The 24,430-nt window shown below is 43.5% G+C and overlaps 1 protein-coding gene across 9 annotated transcripts in view; it reads left to right on the forward strand.

Moving 5' to 3' along the window:
• The first annotated feature begins 446 nt into the window (after window positions 1-446).
• Window positions 447-24,430, forward strand: part of LOC115202135 (sorbin and SH3 domain-containing protein 2) — a 91,117-nt gene continuing 67,133 nt past the window's right edge. For 6 of the 9 annotated variants that reach the window (XM_029766055.1, XM_029766062.1, XM_029766059.1 and 3 more), the window contains exons 1-3: window positions 447-855; window positions 12,205-12,281; window positions 16,680-16,788. The gene's annotated coding sequence lies outside the window, so the exon portion shown is untranslated. The remainder of the gene's footprint in view (window positions 856-12,204; window positions 12,282-16,679; window positions 16,789-24,430) is intronic. The other 3 variants (XM_029766057.1, XM_029766058.1, XM_029766056.1) reach the window with 3 other exon arrangements.

The raw sequence follows: 24,430 nt of genomic DNA on the forward strand, positions 1-24,430 counted from the left end.
CATCCTAACCAGTAGTGCAGAGAATCCGGCTGTATGGGCTAAAGGCTTCAATATAGGCCACTGCAATGAAAGCACACGAAGGTATTTTGCAAACAATATTCAGAGGTAGGGGAATGCATTTTGCCCTATTACTGGTGACCTGCACATCTCTCATCTCCATCCCATCTTCCCAGAAGAGCACATAATTGAGCCACGGTCGTTGCCATGACTACGGGAGGGACCAATGAGCTGCTCGCGGCTGCCCCGTAACCTACTGCACGAGGCCATTTTTGCACATGGAGGGGCTCACAGTAGCATCATCATCCTCGCATACAACCGCCCTTTCCCTGGGAAACAAGGAGGCAGGCTCGAGCTATTGGATATCTGATAAACGCGAGCTGTTCCTGGGCTGTCAGATTGGGGGCACCCAGCCACGACGCACAGAGCATGCGGGAAAAAATGTGAGCGCTCGTCTCCTCCTCCTCTTCAGTCAAGAGGTGTTGTCGTGGTGGGACGGCGTTTTGCCAGGAGTAAAGGGACAGTTTTACTGCAATGCTTTCTACATAGCTCGGAGTGAGAGCAAGTTACCCGGGAGAAAGGGTGTTGCCTTGCTTTTGCCTGGCCGCACCGTGCGCATTTGCTTATTTGAAATTGGACCGAGCCAATTGAGGACGTCGAGGCAGGTGTGCGGTGTCATTCGGTAATTCTTCTTGCCAAAAGGGTAGACGCTGTCCATTTTCCCGTCTCATATCAGAATTGTGTGGACTTTAATTCCGGTCAAGCAGGCTTCTGTCGACTGGGTTGATACAGTATTTTGTTGATACAGTATTTTGTTGCAGAGCGAATTTCTTCAGATGTCTCCGCGTTCGCTTTGAGGTAAGCAACGTAACAGCCACTGCAAGCTACCGCTACGGCAATTAGCGCACATCCGATAATATTGTAGCTAGTATATCTACAGAGTTTCATATCAAAGATAAAGCATTATTATCCAATATCCTGAGCAGAGTGTACAATGTTGCCCATGTTGAAAGGAATGGAACATCGTGTTTTGCGGTTTGCTTATTTGGGAATGCTTTCACGAAAACAACAGTGCTGATGCTGAGTCTAAATGTCCTCTGCCATAGCGGAATGGTTGTTGTTACTTTGCCCAATTAATTTGCTATACTGTAGCCAATAAAATACTCACCATAATTTGAACAACACATTGGATCTTTTATTATGGAGAGTTTCTCCTTGTCAACTTCTAGATAATTCGATTTGATCACATTCCAATGGACCGGTGTTGCCAGTTCTTGGCAATGAATAAGGAGGATTACGGTAACCCAATCTAGCGTGACCTTCTTGAACAAGAAAGGATGCACTCGAGTTGATGCGTCAATATTTTGCCACGTTAATTAACATAACAATTAGGCAAGGACCATCATTAAACTGTCATTAGTGGAGACCGGCCCGGGGGTTGTGAGGAGAAAAGTGGATGTCTTGTTGAATACAATAATGACATTGTTGCACTGTTCTTGCTTGTGTGTTTCCCAAACTCGGTCCCGGTGCCCCCGCTGGCAGCCTGGTATCATAGACTAGATGTAACATAGTAAATGTAAATCCGGGTCACTCAAATTAGTGTAATATGTTACTTTTGTTATGGTTACATAAAACAGATGTTTACTCAAGGCAAAAACGAAAGTATGGTGGGTGGGCATATATCTTAACCCAAACCCTAGCCTAGCTAATGTTAGCCAGCTAGCTAACGTTAGTCACCTAGCTAGAATTCATAAAATAAAATACATTTTTCAAATTCGTAACATATATTACACATTGTAATTTGTAACATATCATACAGCAAGTGGTCCCGTGTGGCTCAGTTGGTAGAGCATAGTGTTTGCAACACCAGGGTTGTGGGCTCGATTCCCACGGGGGACCAGTACGGAGAAAAAAATGTATGAAATGTATGCATTCACTACTGTAAGTCGCTCTGGATAAGAGCGTCTGCTAAATGACTAAAATGTAAATGTAAAATGGGGGATGAACATCCACAAAGTAATACATACTATACGAAACTTAACATATCATACTGTTGATGAAAGATGTGGAATGTTGATTTTTAGGCAGACCCCTGCACTTCTCTGATTCAGAGGGGTTGGGTTAAATGTGGAACACACATTTCAGTTGAAGCCATTCAGTTGTACAACTGACTAGGTATCCCCCTTTCCCTTTAATTAAATGGAGTGTCATGGGTTTACGTACAGAATAATACAAAAGGCTTTGAGACCAGGTTGCCCCTGGGTGTACATTTATAGTTTTTGCACAAGCACTACACAGCTGATTCAAATAATCAAAGCGTGATGATGAGTTGGTTATTTGAATAGGCTGTATTAGTGCTATGGAAAAAAAACAACCCATGCTCCCAGGGGGCTGGAGGGCCCAGGCCTGAGTTTGGGAAACCCTGGACTGGGTGACTGCTGGCTTGGCTAGTAATCAACCCCATCCATCTTTACTTTTGTAAGTTGTGTAAGAGATATTGAATGAAGCGACTATAGCCTACTTTGAAAACCAGACATTGAGTGAATGAAGTTATATTTTCTCCAGTTTTTCATACCTCCAAATAATTCCCCCTTCTTCCCACTTGCCTTGAACATTTTAAAACCATAGTGATAAAATGGATTTTAAATTGTTGTCACCCACTCACTTTCACTGATGAACAAAATGCTCATTAACCACCCTTCAGTCACTGGGCTCTAGCAGAATGGTCTTGTGTCATTACACCATCCCCACTGCATGGGCATCAAAGGCTTAGTGCACATTAAGAAGATTACCCTGGCCAATTGTTGCAGCATTACTGGGGTTTCACTTCCTCCACTCACTGCTCTGTCCTTCAACAATGGCAATCGGTCTTAACATATGCCATAGTAGGCAATTATTGATGAGTCATAAAATTCAAATAATTATTTGCCTAAAGGTGATCATAGGATGTTGGTTTATGTTTTGTATCAAACTAGTTAATAAGTTGTATTTATATGCGGTAGCACAAAATAAATGACTTGTTTTACGTTTGAATTTTATTTTTAAGAAAGTTGATGGCTTATCATGGCATATTCAGTTGGTGAAATTAATGCTGTCACATAGAACAGCTGGACTGTCATGTAGGCTATTTAAGTCAGCCATAATACTGTAGTCTCTTTTGACAGCCGCTGTGTCTCAGACAGTGAGCTCACTCATGCCCGGAGTCGACGTCCCAGATCTGACAGGAAATGTTCAGGAGGCTTGAATCCCTTTTTTTTACTGTAACTCGGTCCCACCCACAAATAAAGGGATGATGTAATGAGGAAAAGTTAAAGGCCGGTGGTAACTTCCTGTTGTCGGTCTAGTCATTTAGTTAGACAAGCACACACACACACACACACACACACACACACACACACACACTAATTTCAATGCCTCCCTCTCTTCCTGCTCATTTTTTATTTTTTTTAATGAATATTGTGTCATGTTTGGCAGCAGGTAGCCTAGAGGTTAGAGCGTTGGGCCAGTATCTGAAAGGTTGCTGGATCGAATCCCCGAGCTGACAAGGTAAAAATCTGATGTTCTGCACCTGATCAAGGCTGTTCCCCGAGCGCCGACAATGTCGATTAAGGCAGCCCCCCGCACCTCTCTGATTCAGAGGGGTTGGGTTAAATGCAGAAGACACATTTCAGTTTAGGGCATTCAGTTGTACAACTGACTAGGTATCCCTCCTTTCCTTTCCTAATGCTATCACTACGGGAACCGCATACCGTGTCTATGAGTGTACCTGAGAGCGAGTTTGGGGTGTGTGTGTTTGCAGAAGTGTTAGTGTGTGGGTTTGTGTGTATTTGGAAACGACTTTGTAACGTGTGTTTGTGTGTGAACAAGAGAGAAATCCAACCTTGTCCAATGAAACTCATAATGGGAATCAACAGTTGGCAACTTGGCATTTGGATGGCTGTCACTAAGACGAGCTAGCCAATAAACAGTCCGGAGGGACGGCTTAAATATAACCATGCATTAATGGGACAATCATCGCATTTTCACTTGATTGATGGCCCAGGGAGGGATGGTGTTACGGTGTCCTGCCACTACAGCTATGTGGCTGCACCTGCTACCTGCTAGTTCGAGTTACTGAGTGAGAGCAGAGGGGAGTGGTGCAGGATCTAGGCGGGCCATCTGGGATTTGGAGAATGCCATACGGTTTCTGTCGACACTACAGAACGGGCCGCACATTCTCTCGCTCTCGTTTTCACTCGCTCTGTTTTATTCCCTCTTCTCTCCAGCTCTCTTCCTTTTCTTTTTCCCTTGCTTGCCCATTCACTCTTCCTTTGTCTCTGTCTCTCTTTCCTGCTTTAGAAGAAGAGTTGATGGCGTGGCTCAAGTGGTATGTCTTTGAAAAGCTTGCCTGGACTGTTTCTCAGAACCCTTTTGATAAAAGGGCTGTGGAGCATATTTGCTGATCTCCAATACAGCAACTCGATGACCTTTTCTTCAGATGTACTGTAGTTTTCCCATGCCAGTTTTCCACAGAAACGTTCATCTTAGTAACCCTTCCAACTATCTACCGTGTTTGCCATCAGTTTACATTTTAATTTTTGTCATTTTGCGGACGCTCTTACTTACAATGATTTAGTCAGTGAATTTAACTAAAGTAAGTAAAACAACTACATGTCACGGTAATTGCGAATTCTTCAAAATGATGGAGAAGTGAAGTTAATGGTTGCATGCCATGGACTTTAGGGCTTCCCTCAGAGTAAGCAGCTCAGAGTTGCCCTTTTGCACTTAGCCTGATTAGCTATAGTGGGATTACATGGTCACACAAGGCTAGATCAGTACATAATGGCCTCTTGTCTGGTTTTGAAATAGTCATGGTGTTCTTGGTTTAAATTTGTGTTGCTGTTGTCCATTTTTAATGTTTTGTGTTTTTGGTGTGGACCCCAGGAAGAATGGCTGCTGCTTCTTCAACAGCTAATGGGAATCCAAATAAGAATCATAACGGGCTGCATTCTGTTCCAAAAGGAGATGGGATGCAAGGATTTGAGAGCCTATAGTGTGACAGAGGAAGCAGGAAGAAGGGATCTGTCCAATCAGCTGTAGACATCTGCAGTGTGTATCCAATGGAGGGCAATTCCATGGAAATAGAATTGCGCTGAAACTCAGATGTTTTACTTAAAATCTATGCCAAACAAAACCATTAATGTCAAAGTTTAACAAACCATAAAACTCAATGTACTTAACAATTTCCACAGAACATTTTATAAAAACACATATACTTGAAGGACTATGCAGATGCAAAGAATTTCATAAAATCTCTGTTTTATTCGTCCATGTTTTCCAAAAAATGTTACGAAATATCTTCTCCGATTTAAAGATTCAAAGATGTCTGCAGAAAGAATGCGGTGTCAGTTATGACATCTTGACTTTGAAAAAATCTCTTTTGATTATTGAACTGCAGTAAGTGAAGTGGATTTACACCCGGTAACAGAATTACGGTAACGGAATTTCATCATGGTTCCCTGATCTGTGCTACACAGAAATGCATAATTATGTATATGAATGTCATTCTCTTCATGGTGATGTATCCTAAATAGATGCGAAAATGTATAAATATGCAATATCTTCCTTTTCATATTTGGGTATTATTCTACAAACTCGCTATTATTTTAATGAGCCCTGCCCCTAAACAAAACCAACTTTGATTTGTCCGGGTTGGACCAAATCTGAAACAAACATCGACGTCTATGTTTGGACATCAAAGTACAGCACAGTAGAGTAAAGTACATTAGTGTACTTGACTTGTGTGGTCTACTGTGTACTTAACTGTACTGTACTGAACTATACTCTACTTTTTTGTACTGTGTTGTATTGTACATACATTTACATTTTAGTCATTTAGTAGACGCTCTTATCCAGGGCGACTTATAGTACTGAATGCATTCATTTCATTTTCATGCATTTATTTATTTATTTAAAAAAATGTTGTACTGGCCCCCCGTGGGAATTGCACACACCATGCTGGCGTTGCAAACACCATGCTCTACCAACTGAGCCACAGGGAGACTAGCTTAGTAGAATTGTACTCTTCTCTCCAAACTTGGGAACCCAACTGTGAATTGCGACGACTATGATTTCCCATTGTAGCAAATTCAATTGCAAAAATTAAATTTCTGATTTTTCTGAGAATTGAGTTTTGATTACTTAATAATTCATAAACAAAATTGATATCAGTAAAAACACTAATTGCCATGTCTAACTTTTTTTACTGAAAGTTCACAGAAGTATCAAGTATCTAAATCGCCCACAGCAGTAGAAATCCACTTTAACGAGCTGAAAGACGATGGACAGAGTTTACACATGATGTTGCACAACGACATGTCACGGGGGAGGGGGTGTTCTACTAAGCTATATGGCTTTACTGCTAATAGCCCATATAAACGCTTTGAATAACAGATTCACTACATGGAACAGATGGTCCCCCCCCAAAAAAATATTTTAAATAAGTTTGTTCAGAAAACATATTTTTTGGCATGTATTTAACCCCCTATTTTTGGCACTAAATAGTCTCCATATATTCTTCCATTCACTTTTTTCAGCTGGTACGGGGGGGGGGCCTTCTATGACGGCCTGTGCGTGTCCTAGAGCAAAACAACAGTGTGTACAGTACCAGTCAAAAGTCGACACACCTACTCATTCCAAGGTTTTTCTTTATTTTTACTATTTTCTGCATTGTAGAATAAACACCATGGGACCACGCAGCCGTCATACCGCTCAGAAAGGAGACGCGTTCTGTCTCCTCAAGATTACGTACTTTTGTGCGAAAAGTGCAAATCAATCCCAGAATAACAACAAAGGACCTTTTTGGAGAAATGTCCTCTGGTCTGGTGAAACAAAAATAGAACTGTTTGGCCATAATGACCATCGTTATGCTTGGAGGAAAAAGGGGGATGCTTGCAAGTCAAAGAACACCATCCCAACCGTAAAGCACGGGGGTGGCAGCATCATGTTGTGGGGGTGCTTTGCTGCAGGAGGGACTGGTGCACTTCACAAAATAGATGCCATCATGAGGCAGGAAAATTATCTGGATATATTGAAGCAACATCTCAAGACATCAGTCAGGAAGTTAAAGCTTGGTCGCAAATGGGTCTTCCAAATGGACCATGACCCCAAACATACTTCCAAGGACAACAAAGTCAAGGTATTGGAGTGGCCATCACAAAGCCCTGACCTCAATCCTATAGAAGTTTTGTGGGCAGAACTGAAAAAGCGTGTGCGAGCAAGGAGGCCTACAAACCTGACTGTTACACCAGCTTTGTCAGGAGGAATGGGCCAAAATTCACCCAACTTATTGTGGGAAGCTTGTGGAAGGCAACCCAAAACGTTTGACCCAAGTTAAACAATTTAAAGGCAATGCTACCAAATACTAATTGAGTGTATGTAAACTTCTGACCCACTGGGAATGTGATGAAAGAAATTTAAAGCTGAAATAAATAATTCTCTCTATTATTCTGACATTTCACATTCTTAAAATAAAGTGGTGATCCTAACTGACCTAAGACACAGAATTTATACGAGGATTAAATGTCAGGAATTGTGAAAAACTGAGTTTAAATGCATTTGTCTAAGGTTTATGTAAACTTCCGACTTCAACTGTTCAGTCAATCAAATGTATTTATAAAGCCCTTTTTACGTCAGCAGATGTCACAAAGTGCTACACAGAAACGCAGCGTAAAACCCCAAACCGCAAGCAATGCAGATGTACAGTAGAAGCACGGTGACTAGGAAAAATTCCCTAGAAAGGCAGGAACCTAGGAAGAAACCTAGAGAGGAACCAGACTCTGACGGGTGGCCAGGCCTCTTCTTGCTGTGCCGGGTAGAGATTAAAAGTGTACATGGCTATTAAGGCCAGATTGTTCTTCAAGATGTTCATCGATGACCAGCAGGGTCAAATAATAGTCAGTGGTTGTAGAGGGTGAAACGGGTCAGAACCTCAGGAGTAAATATCAGGTAACTTTTCATAGCCAAGCATTCAGAGGTCGAGATAGCAGCTGCGGTAGAGAGAGGGAGTCGAAAACAACAGTTCCGGGACAAGGTAGCACGTCTGCTGAACAGGTCAGGCTTCCCTAGCCGCAGGTAGAACAGTTGAAACTGAAGCAGCAGCACAACCAGGTGGGCTGGGGACAACCAGGAGTCATCAGGCCAGGTAGTCCTGAGGCATGATTTTTGGGCTCAGGTTCCCCCGGAGAGGAGGGGGGGAGCGTACTTAAATTCCCACAGGACACCAGATAATACATAGTTACACCAGATATAACAGACTGACCTAGCCCCGACACAGCAATGAGACTGAGACGGGTGGGTCGGGGGACACTGTGGCCCCGTCCGATGATACCCCCGGACAGGGCCAACCAGGCAGGATGTAACCCTACCCACTTTGCCAAGGCACAGCCCCCACACCACTAGAAGGATATCAACAGACCACCGACTTACTACACTGAGACAAGGCCGAATATAGCCCACAAAGATCTGCTCTACCGCACGAGCCTGAGAGGGGCGCAAACCTGGACCGGAAGATCACGTCTGTGACTCAACCCACTCAAGTGACGCATCCCTCCTAGGGACGGCATGGAAGAGCACTAGAAAGCCAGTGACTCAGCCCCTGTAATATGGTCAGAGGCAGAGAATCCCAGTGGGGAGAGGGGAGCAGGCCAGACAGAGACCGCAAGGGCAGTTCGTCGCCGTTCACCTTCTCACCCCTGGGCCAGATTACACTCACTCATCGGACCTACTGAAGAGATGAGTTTTCAGTAAAGATTTAAAGGTCGAGACAGAGTCTGCATCTCTCACATGGATAGGCAGATCATTTTTACGGAATTAAGTTCTATCAGAGAAAGCCTGCCCTGCCTCCAGCTGTTTGTTTATAAATTCTAGGGACCATAAGGAGGCCTGTGTCTTTTGACCATGGCATACGTGTAGTTGTGTACGGCAGGACCAAATCGGAGAGATGGGTAGGAGCAAGCCCATGTAATGCTTTGTAGATTAGCAATTAAACCTTGAAATCAGCCCTAGCCTTAACAGGAAGCCAATGTAGAGAGGCTAGCACTCAAATATTTGGTTCTACTCAAATAATTTGGTTCTAGTCAGGATTCTAGCAGCTGTGTTTAGCACTAATTGAAGTTGTTTTAGTGCTTTATCCGGGTAGCCAGAGATTAGAGCATTGCAGTAGTCTAATCTAGAAGTGACAAAATCATGGATTAGGTTTTCTGCATAATTTTTAGGGAAAAAGTTTAGGATTATTGCAATGTTAGGAAGATGGGGGGGAAAAAAGATGTCCTTAGAATAGTCTTGATATGTTTGTCAAAAGAGGGTCCAGAGTAGTTTTATTTGAGACGACTGTACAATCATTAATTGTCAGATCCAACAGCATATCTCTTTGTTTCTTGGGACCTAGAACTAGCATCTCTGTTTTGTCCGAGTTTATAAGTAAAACATTTGCCGCCATCCACTTATGTCTGAAACACAGGCGTCCAGGGTAGGCTTAAGCTGTGTTGTCTGCATAGCAGTGAAAGTTGGCATTGTGTTTCTGAATGACCCCAAGAAGTAGTATATATATGTGTGTGTGTGTGTGTGTGTGTGTGTGTGAAAACAATAGTGGTCCTAAAACGGAACCTTGAGGAACACAAACTTACAATTGATTTGTCAGTGGACAAACCATCCACAGAGACAAACCGATATCTTTCTGACAGATAAGATCTAAACCAGGCAAGAACTTGTCTGTGTAGACCAATTAGGGTTTCTAATCTCTCCAAAAGAATTTGGTGATCAATGGTGTCAAAAGCAGCACTAAGGTCTAGGAGCATGAGGACAGATGCAGAGCCTTGGTCTGACACCATTAAAAGGTAATTTCCACCTTCACAAGTGCAGTCTCAGTGCTATGATGGGGTCTAAAACCAGACTGACTGTGCAGACTCAGGACAACTAAACTTTGGAGAAATACGCAGATTCAAAGTGGAGTCCGTAATCTGTTTTCTAATGATCATGTTAATTTTCATTGAAGAAGTTCATGAATTTATCACTGCTGAAGTGAAAGCTATCCTCTCTTGTTGATTTCTGCTTTTTAGTTAGCTTTGCAACAGTATTCTCATTCTCCTTAATTAGTTTGGAAAAATAGGATGATGGAGCAGAAGTGAGGGCTCTTCGATAGTACCGTGCAGTATCTTTCCAAGCTAGTAGGAAGACTTCCAGTTTGGTGTGGCACCATTTCCCTTCCAATTTCCTGGAAGTTCGCTTCAGGGCTCGGGTATTTTCTGTATACCAGGGACCAAATGTCTTTGTTTTTAAGGGTGCAACTGCATCTAGGGTATTACGCAAGGTTAAATTAAGATCCTCAATTAGTGGGTTAAATGAGTTTTGTACTCTGACGTCCTTGGGTAGGTGGAGGGAGTCTGGAAGGGCATCTTGGAATCTTTGGGTTGTCCGAGAATTGATGATCCTTGATTGGGGTCTGAGCAGATTATTTGTTTACGATTGCAAACATAATAAAATGGTGGTCTGATAGGCCTGGATTATGAGGATAAACATTTAGATCCAGAATATTCTTTCCACGGGACAAAACTAGATCCTAGGGTATGTCTGGAAATGATTCGGTCTGGAGACATGTTGGACAAAACCCACTGAGTTGATGATGGCTCCGAAATCCTTTTGGAGTGGGTCTGTGGACTTTTCCATGTGAATATTAAAGTCACCAAAAATTACAATATCTGCCATGACTACAAGGTCCGATTTGAACATTTTGGGAACTCCGTGAGGAACGCTGTATACGGCTCAGGAAGCCTGTAAACAGTCGCTATAAAAAGTGTACAAAACATTAGAAACTCCTTCCTAATATTGCGTTGCACCGCCTTTTGACCTCAGAACAGCCTCAATTCGTTGGGGCATGGACTCTACAAGATGTTGAAAGCATTCCACAAGGATGCTGGCCGATGTTGACTCCAATGCTTCCCACAGTTCTGTTAAGTTGGCTGGATGTCCTTTGGGTGGTGGACCATTCTTGATACAAACGGGAAACTGTTGTGAGTGGAAAAACCCAGCAGCGTTAACCTGTTCAAAGCACTTAAATCTTTTTTTCCCATTCACCCTGAATGGCACACACACAATCCATGGCTCAATTGTCTCAAGGCTTAATAATCCTTCTTTTAACCCGTCTCCTCCACTTCATCTAAACTGATTTGAAGTGGATTTGCTTTCACCTGGTCAGTCAATGTGCCTCAGTGTATATGCCTTCATTTGTTTTTTAATATAGAGTCTTAGCTTTTATTCGGCACCCAATTTGATATGCTCCTATGAACTTCAAGTTGGTGCTCATGGGTCCTGGATAAGGAAGTCCCACGGCTGAGTTTCTTGTGACAAGGACCCAATTGACCTTTACCCTCAGGCAGCGGGATATGACACGTTGTGTGTGTGTGTGTGTGTCCCAAATGGCACCCTATTCATAGGGCTATGGTCAAAAGTAGTGCACTATGTAGGGGTTAGGGTGTCATTTGAGAGCCGGGCGCTATTTTCACAGCTTCAAGAGGGGTCGATGTCACCGGAACACCAACCAGATCTTCTCTGTGTGAAAGAGGGCACACAATAGCTTTTTCTCTCTACATGTAGCAGGACTATTGTACTTTTCTGAAGTGCTACAGTGGGTAACAAAGTTACCGTTGGTTCCATTTGCCCCCCCCCCCCCCTCTAGAAACAGCTATTACTAAGTCAAGCAAATCCTCTATAACGCTTTAGGGCGCTGTAGAATATTCTAGTTATCAACACAAAGTACTGAAAGCTTAAGCCTGCAGTGTTTCGATTGTAGGAGTTCTTTCTGAGGTTATTGAATGTATGAAGCCTAAGTTTCTTTATAAGACCGCTACTCCCTTCCCGGGTCTCGTTTGTTTATGTCCTGTTTGTTGCATGGGGGGGAAAGTGCAGTGATTCATGGGGGTCAAAGGTCAAGCTCTCTCTGAAAATGCACAGTGGTGGTGCCCCTCTGACCCCGGCCCAAGGCTTGTTCCTCTGTGACCTTTGTGGGCCCGGGTTAGGCGGTAAAAGTGAGCCGTAAAGATTACGGAGGAGGAAAGTATTAATGATAATCCGACATCCGTTTCGCTCTTTTTCTCTTTCTCTCTTCCTTTCTCTCCTTCTCTCTGTGTATTCTATTTCCGCGATGACACACGCTACTGGACGGTGTACCAGCTGCAAGAGTAGTTTGCGCCAACGACTCTGCAATAGGTGCCGGTATGGCGGAACTGGCATCTGGGTATGTAGAGGAAGTAAGTGCTATACACACACACACATTACTCGTGCCACACCCATCCTAAATGCCATGCCACCCTCCCTCTCTGGCTTTCCCTCTCTTTCCCTTCCTTGCTTCTGTCTCTCCCGGTTTGATGAAAAAAGTGTAGCGCTAAAGAAAGCCTCCCGTCTCTAAACCCTGCACCAGTCAAGTATGTGTAAATCCCGGGGTTGACACGTCCTAAGCCAAAATGCCGGAGCGCCCCCTCCAACAGTTTGGATCCTGTTACCGGGCAGAATGCGAGGGAAGTAGTGAGCGTGGGTGCCCGATTGGCTGCCGGGCGAGACGACAGGAAATGGGCCCGTCGGTGGGTCCCAGGGCAGAGGTGTGAGGGAGTTTGGGAGAGGTTGAGCTGGATTGATGGATGACTCGTGTCATAATGTTCATAACGTTCTTACAGCACTCCTATCATAGGAGAATAATGTTCCCACTTATGACATCAATCTCCCAACACTTCAAGTCCCAGAACTTTTAAGGTTCAGGCTGAACAGGGGGATGCAGTTTATTTTATATGTGAAGGGTATGTTAACTTTAACCACAGCCATAACAGGTTTTATATAATCAGCATACCAGGAGTGTTCCTCGTTATCCATAGGTGACATACATTAAGCTAACCATAGAGTAATTATATTTGTATGAAGCCAACCACCCAAAAATAAAAATGTCACTGGCTTAAGGTTATTTTCTGGGATGTTTGCTAGTGGGGTGAAATATAGGCCTAGGGCCCCGTTTTTATATTTTTGGTCCATCCCGAAACTGAGGTTGGATGTGCCCCAAATGGCACTCTATTCCAGGGAGAATGCATTACTTTGATCAGAGCCCTATAGGAAGTACATTCTATAGGGAATAGTGTCATTTGGTACACAGACATTGTGTCACTGTAATTTGTGTTTACCCTTCTCCTCTCTGCTTTTTATAACTTGTCACTTACTTAGCTGGGAATGACTGGACCCATATTGGTGCTGATAATGGATTGAGTGTTGAAATGTTGACGTGCCCCGTCTAGTCCTGATTGGTTTGTGTGTGTGTGTGTGTGCGTGCGTGTGTGTGCGTGCACTCCAGCTTTTCGTCTCTGGTACTTTAATGAGATAATTCCAGAGCTGTTCGTGCACCATATTTGGTTAATCATTTTTTATTAATTTATCAATATCTGTATTACTGAAGTCTCTACCTGAACAGCAATCAGCGAAAATGACCAATTTGTGTTTAAATGCCGTAAGATTAGTCAGTACCAGGGTGGATGAAAACATCCCATTTATCTGGCCCTCAGAATAAGACAGAATGACAGACGGCTCCTTTTAGGTCCATGATCTGTCTGATCCCCCCCCCCACAAGGCTACATCATTAGCACATATCAATTCTCAGCTCGTCGAGATACTGCAGCTATCCCCGGCACGTGTTCGATCGGCGGTTTTTAGCGCTACCAGTTGCCGCTTAATCATGACAGCTGACGCCCCAATCGCTGTGGTCCTCAAGGTCCCAGGCTTAGAAGGGGACTACCTCAGTGGCAGGAGACATGTTATCATGTCATCAGCGCTGCTTGTTTCCATGGTGGCCGTCGGTACCTTTTTAGAGGGGATTTGAGCGTTACCACTTTATCATTGGCAGGGTGACAGAGGGACTCAGACTGTGCTGATCCGGGACAGGCAGCTGGCTGAATCGATGCTCCATTTACCATTTTGTCACACTGCATAGTTGCTGGACATGCAGTTCATGCAGTTGGATGAGAGTTTCTCTGGGCCTTCTTGTTAGCACTGTGCTAGCGGTTCAACTGTTGCTAGCTCTATTGCTAGGACTTACTTTGTTGTTAGCATCAGTTAGCACCAGGTTGTTGTTGTTGTTGTTAGCACAGTTTGCGGTTGACTTGTTGCTAGCTCATTGCAAGGAGTTAGCTTGTTGTTAGCATCAAGCTAACTAGTTCAAAGTATTAGCAAAGACGGCACAGTATGAAGACAGGCAGAAACTGCTTCTCGTGACATTGGTTAGCTAAGCTCATGTGCAGAAACACGTCTAACGGTCGTCTCGCGCCGAACTGCGCTTGTTCAGGCCATCAAATCAAAGGCACTCCTTTGATATAAAGTTGTTTTGGACTAAAATAAAAAAGTGTCAGTTTGTCACTTTCACAAAGTTGGAGTAAAAACATGTTCAACTACTTGAAGACATTGGCTCCAATCTAGGTTGTGCTTTTTTTTAAATTGAGAAAATTAACAACTTAATTTTCAAACCACAAACCCCGTCTGCTTGGTTTACTTGACAAATCTTCCTGGAAGTCAATGTTGCGCTACTGGGTTTAGAAACTGGTATCAGTTAGCATCACATTAGTTAGTTAGTTAGTTAGTTAGTTAGTTAGCATCACATTAGTTAGTTAGTTAGTTAGCATCACATTAGTTAGTTAGCATCACATTAGTTAGTTAGTTAGTTAGCATCACATTAGTTAGTTAGCATCACATTAGTTAGTTAGCATCACATTAGTTAGTTAGCATCAGAATCATTTTAAACACCTATTTGATTAACAGTGTCTCAAAGCATGTGGACGATCAAAAGACTTGCAATTCAGGTTGCGTGACCTTAACTTTACAATTATGCAAATATACTTTGTGTGAAATGAAGTGGGTCTATGTATTGTACGGTACCTTCACATTAGCCATCATATTTATAGCTCACTATTACATGATGTTAAGTCAAGTTCAGATGTTATCTATACAGACCATTGGCACCATTTTAACGCAAGAGAAACTTATAGCAGTGGATGGAGTACAACTTGTTTTTTCCTCTAACATCACAGATGGGGAAAGCATTGTCCTCATCTCTCCGACAACATGAAACGCTCTCCATTTCTTTTAGCACGTTCACGGTGAGAACCACATAATAGGCACTGTGCTGTATGTCAATGTGCCTTTCTGTAAACAGCAGACCTCACAACAGAAAAAGCTGCACCCCAAATGGCCAAAGTAGCTCTTGTGGTTGGCAATTGTAGGAGTCACCCAAGATCCACAAGAAAAGGGAGTGGTTGTCCACAGCAGTTTCTGTAGGCATGTATGTTATGGAAGCCTCGGCCTCAAAATGGCAACAAGTGAAACATCTCTCTCTCCTCTCTCCATTCGGCTATTTCCATGAAAGCTTCCTCATTTCCTTCATGGCCACTGATTTTGAAATTACTTATCTTGATGAAAACAATTAATTGAAAACCTATCCAGTCTTGTCATCCATCTGTTTTGATTGGAAAGTAGGAAATTAAGCCATTTATTATATTGGGAGGAAGCCCATGAGAGAGCACTTGAGTGTGAGCCGGTGAAGTTCACCGAATTAGCGGTCATGAATTGAGGCTCATCCATGATAGCTAACCCCCTTTCTTAAATATGTTGAATAATTTATCAGTATTGGTTACCTCATCAGTGACCACCAGTGAGTTTAATTTGACTCATCCAAAGGGTTCATTAAAGGAACCTCTCAGGGACCAGGCGGATGAAGCTTATGTTGTGTGTGTGTGTGTGTGTGTCCCTTGCTGCATCTATTTGTGTCTGTTTGGTTTACTGCTGCGTTTAGAGAGGTGGAAGTTGTCCAGTAGCTGTGTTACAGCATGGTATGACCAGCCTCTAAATGCAAGGTGAATATAGCTCTGGTTACATCACTTGCCTGCGAATAGCTGGTCGGGATAGGGTGGAAGGGAGGGTGTGTGTCTGTGTGTGCGCTTAATGTTTATGTGCGTGTGGATCATCACACTGAGCCTGGCCAACTTTTCTGACAGATGATCAAACTGTCAACAACAGAGAGAGAAAGATTGTGTACGGCGTGTTCCATAAACCATTCAGAGACTGCATGGGCTATATCAAATGTGGCGTGTTGCTCAACTTCGTTTCTGTACAGAAACTCTACTTTACATGGCCCTCAATAAGCTAATGGCACGGACATAGCCGTTCAAATAGCGACGCTGGGGAGAGATGGTTGTGCGTTACCTCTGACACCTCACGCCTCCCAGTCTGCCCATTCCGTCCCCCTTCTCCTATCCATCATTTATTTCTACTGTGCTGCTGATCTGGCCAGAGGAATGTTTGTCTGCTACTGAGCTACTGCACTGCTGGTATAGCTCATGCCTGGGATGGGGAGGTGTGTGTGATGGCTGTACGTATGTATGTATATTCAGAAGCAGGTCCTGTCACTTTATCCACCCCCCCCCCCCCCCCCCCCCCATACACATTCCCACACACTCTGACCCCCCCCCCTACTCTAGGGGTAACTTTCCAGTCCTGTAGTTGCAGCATGTCTGCGTCTCAAAATAGGGCTATCTCATCACTGCTTCACCTAAATTGGGAACTCTCTCTTTTTAACTCTTTAACTCTGTTTTCTCTTCTCTGTGCATCTGTGTGCTTCCCAGGAACGGACAGACTAGACTCTGGATTTAAAGCAAGAGGTGGAGTGTGGAATTGAGATCACCGATGTTCGTCTCTCCCAAATAAGTCTCCCGGCTTTTGATTTTTATGACGGTAAGATTTGTTTTTGGGGCACTCTTGTACTTGCTGCCTGTAAATGAAAGGTAATGTTTTTGCTGTGTTTGCAGGTGTAATGTCAGTCATAGTAGGCTTTGTTTGAATGGACATGTCTCACAAACCATAGGGAGTCAACCACTTGCGTATTAGTGTACTGGATGTATGATATTGATGACAATTCATAAGTTGTCATCAAATCAACAATGAGGGGCAAATGTGAATGGAATAGTCCAGCAGTAATTATTTGCAATCCAAAATTCTGAAGAATTAATTAAGGAGTGATAAACAAGTATTTACTTTACTTTTTTAAGTCATTTTGCTTTGTTTAGTTTTGCATTATAGTATTTGATTTGGGTAACTTATTGTTTTTGATTGAGAACCTGTACCTTTTTAAAAAAAAAATTAAAATCTTTTTTTTTGTGATTGGCTACTATTTGTCTGTTGGAACAGAACAGTACCACTACATCCCAGCACTACACCATAGCCAAACCCAACAGGACAAAAATGGTTTAAATGAAAACCGTGGTTTTTCTTCCCTAACCTAAAAAAAAAACAGTGTTTCGCTTTCATTTGGAACACAGAAACGTCAAACCCAAACCAGGCTCTTCAAATAACCTACAATACACGCACAAAAACAATACGTTGTTTGCATTTTCACTTCTAACATCTTGGCTGCCTGTCAAAATGGTGTATGGCCTTTAGTGCTTTCGCCTCTCAATCTTGTCAAAGCTCATCATGTTTACACAGCCTCACTGATCCTGTGCCACTTGGCTGTCTTGAACCCTGATGTGTCATCATATTGCAAATACAACATGGCTAAAATAATAAAAGAGAGGGAGAATGGGGGAAGATGGAGGGAGTACGATGTATTGAATTTTGTGAAGTACCAGGAAGACTTCCATAACTCTCCAATTTGAACCCATATTGAAAGAGAACCGAAACCAACCAATTCCCCAAACCCTCCCCTGCCTTTTCTCTCCCTCTCCTACTTCATTCCACCCTTTTCACTTTCACAGAGTGCATCAACACCAGATTCTTTTATTTTTTCCCCTCTACAATGATCTGTCCATTAGGCTAGTCTCTGAGGTGTTGTGGAATGCCACCTTGACCCCCCCCCCAACCACCCCCCCCCCCACCCCTTGAGTCCACACACACATGCAGAGAGAGAGAGAGCGTGCAGCTCGCTTGGCCCTTGTTCCCCCTGACCTCACACACACACAGGGACACTTTGTTGCATGCCCATTGGCGAATGGGACAGAGACATTTTTACCCCAGCAGGGTTGTGTACGCACATTGATCAATCCATAGGGTGTTAATGGATGGAATGTGGTTCAGTTTTATTTAGACGCAAAGGATTTCAGTTTAGTTCAGGAAGAAGAGGGCTTGACTGACAAATAGCCAAGAGGGCTCAGTTGAAGTATTTGCAGATGTATCATTAGTTAAATTTCAGTTAGGTTGAAAAATGTTGAAGATAAATGTGTCTGGTTTGGCAACTCATGTTTCTTTTTTTCCATCTTCCTCATACCATCCAGTTTAGGGTCATTTGTTAAAAGGCCCTATCGTACGCAAGGACAAAAGATCTTCCAAAGATTGCTTTGCAGTGAAAAACAAGCCTCTTGAGTTACAATGCCGTGTAAGAATGTGAAACTCGGCAAACACGTATGCACAGATACACCCACACTTATGCGCGCATACCGAGCTACACGCATACAAGCACATGTATGCTCACACACACGTGCACACGGAGGGCAGCAAAAACACCCACGAGTGCAACAGCACCCACAGACATGCACACATGATAACACACACATTTTCAGGACTATGTAATGTCTGCTATTGCTTACCCGTTAGCTGGGAGAGTGGTGTGTCAGGGTTGTGTCACAGCTAAACTCTTTAGGCCTGTTGCTATTTGATGACGGCGATGAAAATAGACGTATGATTGTCTGTAACAAGAGCCCAAATCACCAGGAGGGTACTTAAAGTATTATTCCGGTACACAGAATTAAAAAGATTCAGACTGGTACCAAAACAAGGGCTCTCCAATCCAACTCGACACACCAAGAGTTTGTCTTTGACATTCTTTACATTTCAAACCTTTTGACTTTGTCACCTTTCCAAGATACTTTAACCTCTGAGTCTATAAACTTTGTTTGCACCGGTGACCTTTTTGATCCACGTGCCCTACGACCTCACAGTGAAATTGTGGAGTGGGATGAAGTTGCCTAATTGCTCCTGGATAAGAGCGTCTACTAACTGACTAGAATGTAAACGCAAATAGAGTTCTCTCCCTGCTCCAGACCCCTCCGGAGCCCTCTGGAGGGCAAAGGACTTGTCTAAGGGACGTAAGTATAACCCACTCGCCCTTGTATAAAGACCACCTTATCGTCCTACTACCCGTAGTTCACCCTGGGGAGTTAATACCATATTAGCTACAGCTAATCGAATAATTAAATAATGGTCTGTTGTCATCTACTTCTCTTTTTAATCGTGACTGTCTAGTAGCCTGATGGTAGGCTTTGTCAATATCAATGTTATATCCACCATGTATTCATTGAGTGGGGTAATTCCTTAGCCATTCCGCTAAACTTTATTTTGCAAGGATGCCGGGAACACTGTCCCCCTTTGCAGTTGAAGGGCATTTGTCTTATCATGACATCACCCCTCCTGGTTCGTTCCTGCAGATAGCTGCATTCACCTTCAAAACCATTAGCTTTAGTGATGTAGCATTAGCATTGAGCCTGCCTGAATAATGATCCTTTCTACACTGAAAGGGCATTTCCTTCAGCACTAGGCTAGCTGCTTCACTCTTACTACCACATTCCCTCCACCTTCAAACTCATTAGTAGTTAGTGTTAGCATTAGCATAGGAGTGTTTTAGAACAATGAGGCTCTCTAGCCTGCTGTCCAAAGACTCTGCAAGTCCCCTGTGGGGCTTTTCAGCTCTTCGCACGTCATGACAGGTCTTCTTTCCAAGGCTAAACACCCAATTAACAGACGGTGCTCTTGCTCCCAACTCCCCCGCAACGTCTGTCTCCTCCGCACCGCCTAGCCGCGAATAGGAAAGGTCAAGCCTATTAAATGGATGTCAGATCGGATTCACAGAGATAGAAAGACAGTATAGAGGCCCTCACCAAGGCTTTTTAATTGCAGGCCTGCAGAGCTGAAGTACTGCTGTTTTCTTTTCTACCTAGTTGCTCGCCAATGGATTGATTCATGTCACGATTAGAAGCGTAGAGAAGGAACACCGGCAGCGTTTGGGGCTCGGCCCTCCAAGCATGGAGTTGAAAAGCTCTGCGCCCTATGCCCTCCTAAGACTTTAGAACCTAGTACCCTTCTTAGCAGTGGCCTGTTTTTTAGGACCCTTCTCAGATGATTAGCAGTGACTTGTTTTCACTGATTTGACTTACCAACCTTGGCCTGTCAGTAATGCCTGCTGTTTTACAGAGAAAGTCTCCATCAAGAGACTGTCTGGCAGGGCAGATAACGAAACTGCTTTAAGAACAGTTAGTCAGCCCATGCACTGTGTTGCACAGAGGGATCGAAGGCCCTGTCACATTCCAAGATGGCTTGAAAATGAAAAGTAGGGTTTTGAATATTGTTGACTATTGTATCTGAAATGAACTGTTTTGCCATGTCTGCAGCATTCCAGTAGACGATTCCACGAGACTCCATAGGACTGAGTGAGCATGGTACGTGACATGTGAAATATGATCGCGAGACAGTGGTCTACATCGGGGCTCTGTCATACTAACAGTCTACTGACTCTCATTGGTAGAGAACTGCATTTTGAATTCAGGCAAATTACTCATGGTAAATACCTACTTTTCTGATGAACCGGTTCTCTTGTTTTGGATAGCTGTCCATCTCTATACTGCAATTACTTCCCATTAGCGCCGACTGTTAATCGCTATGGCCATGTCCCAGTGGGGTAGAGGAGACAGCGGCAGCAACTCTTGAGGTATTGTTCACTGCTAGAGGACATTTCTGCCATACAGCTTACATAACGCTACCATGCTAATCGTCGCTAGCGCTAATACCATTGCTAACGCTAATGCCCTTTCTCTGTTTCTGCCTGACGGGATGGAGCGGTGACGTGAACGAGTCCTATTCTGCTCCCTGTCTCTATTTCCATCTCTCGTTCTGTCTTTTTTGCTCTGTCGCTTTGCCCCCTCTACCCCTTTCCCGCCTCACTCTGTCTCCCTCCTCACTCTTCTAATCCTCATGCTGCTCCTCCACAGGTTTCTACTGCTGCTCTATAAAAATAACAGTAGCACAGTGACCCACACTGGACAGAAGCAACATCGCAGGTTGTCACATCCTATTGCTTTCCCCCCCAGCCACAACGCACCGAGCAGGGCCTTGTGTTGCGTAGTTGCATTAGCTTACATTAGCGCTCTCAGGGCAGTGGCTACTGCTTGATGATCTGTTGTTGCCTCGAACCCAGTATGGGTAGTGGGTACGAGGGGGTCAGCGTATTGTTCCCCCCCGGGAAATTTGTTCACACAGAGGGGTTCACTAATGGGTGGAGAGGTTGAAGAAACAGATGCCAGACAACAGGGAGATATTATTTTATTTAAAACTGTTAAGTCCAGTGGAGGGCTTGTTGGGGATCATCTTGACCATGTTCTGTTATAATATCCACCCGGCACAGCCAGAAGAGGACTGGCCACCCCTCATAGCCTGGTTCCTCTCTAGGTTTCTTCCTAGGTTTTTGGCCTTTCTCAGGAGTTTTTCCTAGGGAGTTTTTCCCAGCCACTGTGCTTCTTTCACATGCATTGCTTGCTGTTTGGGGTTTTAGGCTGGGTTTCTGTACAGCACTTTGAGATTTCAGCTGATGTACGAAGGGCTATATAAATAAATTTGATTTGATTTGATCAAGTGTGATATGGGGTCTAAGCAGTTCGATATTTTCATTTTAGTCATTTAGCAGACACTCTTATCCAGAGTGACTTACAGGAGCAATTAGGGTGAAGTGTCTTGCTCAAGGGCACATTGACAGATTTACTATACCATAGCAGCCTTTAGCCCACGCCGCTTTACTAAAATGAGATAAAGGTGTTCTACACTAGCTGCCTATTTGGCCGGGGCTGTGCCTGGATTGTCATACTACATACTGTTTACTGAATACTACTTTAGTGCTGTACCTCAGTACTAAAAGCCTTCTAAATAGTATGAGAATTCTGGGAAACGGTATTCTGGAGTTGCCTATCTGGCCAGGACATCAATGTACTATGCAGTAAAAATACTGGGGTATCTGTACTTTTACTTTTTATATTTTTGACAACTTTTACTTTTACTTCACTATATTCCTGAAGAATAATTATGTACTTTTTACTCCATACATTTTCCCTGATGCCCAAAAGTACTCTTAAATTCAATCGATTGGACATGATTTGGAAAGGCACACACCTGTCTATATAAGGTCCCACATTGCATGTCAAAGCAAAAACCAAGCCATGAGGTTGAAGGAATTGCCGCAGAGCTCTGGGACAGGATTGCGTTGAGGCACAGATGGGGAAGGGTACTAAAAAATGTATGCAGCATTGAAGGTCCCCAAGAACACAGGTGCCTCCATGATTCTTAAATGGGAAAGGTTTGGAACCACCAAGACTCTTCCTAGAGCTGCCTGCCCGGGCAAACTGAGCAATTGGGGAAGAGTGGCCTTGGTCAGGGAGGTGAACAAGAACCCAATGGTCACTGACAGAGCTGCAGAGTTCCTCTGTGGAAATGGGAGAACCTTCCAGAAGAACAACCATCTCTGCAGCGCTCCACCAATCAGGTCTTTATGGTAGATCGGCCAAACGGAAGCCACTCCTCAGTAAAAGGCACATGATAGCCCTCTTGGAGTTTGCCAAAAGGCACATAAAGGACTATCAGACCATGAGAAACAAGATTCTCTGGTCTGATGAAACCAAGATTGAACTATTTTTTTGCCTGAATGCCAAGCGTCATGTCTGGAGGAAACCTGGCACTGTCCCTATGGTGATGCATGATGGTGGCAACATCATATTGTGGGTATGTTTTTCAGCGGCAGGGGCTGGGAGACTAGTCTGGATCGAGGGAAAGATGAACCTGCTCTAGAGTGCTCAGGACCTCGGACTGGGGCGAATGTTCACCTTCCAACAGGACAACGACCCTAAGCACACAGCCAAGACAACGCAGGAGTGGCTTCGGGACAAGTCTCAATGTCCTTGAGTGGCTCAGCCAGAACCCGGACTTGAACCTGATCGAACATCTCTGGAGAGACCTGAAATAGCTGTGCAGCGACGCTCCCCATCCAACATGACAGAGCTTGAGAGGATCTACAGAGAACAATGGGAGAAACTCCCCAAATACAGGGGTGCCAAGCTTGTAGTGTCATACCCAAGAAGACTCTTGGCTGTAATCACTGCCAAAGGTGCTTCAACAAAGTACTGATTTTAAAGGCTCTGAATACTTACGTAAATGTAGTATTTCTGTAAAAAAAAAATGTCCACCTGTTTTTGCTTTGTCAAAAAAATATATAATATATAATCCATTTTAAAATAAGGCTGTAATGTAACAAAATATGTAAAAAGTCAAGGGGTCTGAATACTTTCCGAATGCACTGTATCTGACATTTATGAAGGAAATCCACTGGCAGCCATTTGAATGACAGGCTTTAGTTGATGGGCACATTTTAATTTACAAATTGCGCGACTGCTTTGTCCTGTTAAGGTCACTGGTCCTAGATCAGATGTTGCTCTTCGAGAACGTGTTCAATGTGTGGACAACAGTGGGTTTTACTGACCTTGGATCAGTTAATAAGAAACTGTTATAATCCCAGATTACGACCCACATTTTCATCCATTTCCTTCTCAGGAGTTGTTCTGTACAGCAGTGGAGCTTTTGTGTTTTGCTTTGTTTATTGTTTTGGGTTTATCTGATTTCATTACAAAGCTTAATGGGAATCATGCTTTTGCTCGGACAATACCACTTAGAAATGCCGGACCAAAATACCCACATCTAAAAACACAAATTAGAGCTTTTAAAATTCTTGTATTTTGTTTTGTTCATTGTTTTGGGTTTATTGGATTTCATTTCAAAGTTGAATGCAAATCATGTTTTTGCTCTGACAACACTGCTTTGAAGTAACACACCTAAATACCCACAGCTAAAACCCCAAGCAACCCATAAAATGGACGGTATCCACCAATGGCATACCAGCCTTCTCAAGCTCTTATTTCGTTTCCCAGGTGTCTCTTTTCCTGTGCCACCGGCCCGAGCTCCCCACATATTTCCCACAAAAATACACCACAAAAATAACTCTGCCCCAATTCTGTTAATTGTGGGAGAGCGTAATTGTGGATTCTATCCTTTTTTGCCGTGGCGTTGAGGTGTCCCGTCGGCATCGGTCCATTTAAGAGGAGTCTCAGACTCACCATGTCTTGACTGAGATTTACTCTGGACTTCAGACATTCCTTTGCTTTTACATTTCTGGTCTTCATCTCTCATTCTCTGTTGTAGAGGTCCTCACCAAATTGCCAGGCTATGGTTTATTCTCAACCCCACAGAAAATTAACTGGGACTTTGAATATCTAGGGCTTCAATTACCTGTAATTTACCTCAGGATATTGCACTTAGTCAACCTCCATTATTGTCCAAACATTTTTCACAGACA

Source organism: Salmo trutta, chromosome 11 (genome assembly GCF_901001165.1).
Source record: "Salmo trutta chromosome 11, fSalTru1.1, whole genome shotgun sequence".
NCBI lineage: Eukaryota > Metazoa > Chordata > Actinopteri > Salmoniformes > Salmonidae > Salmo > Salmo trutta.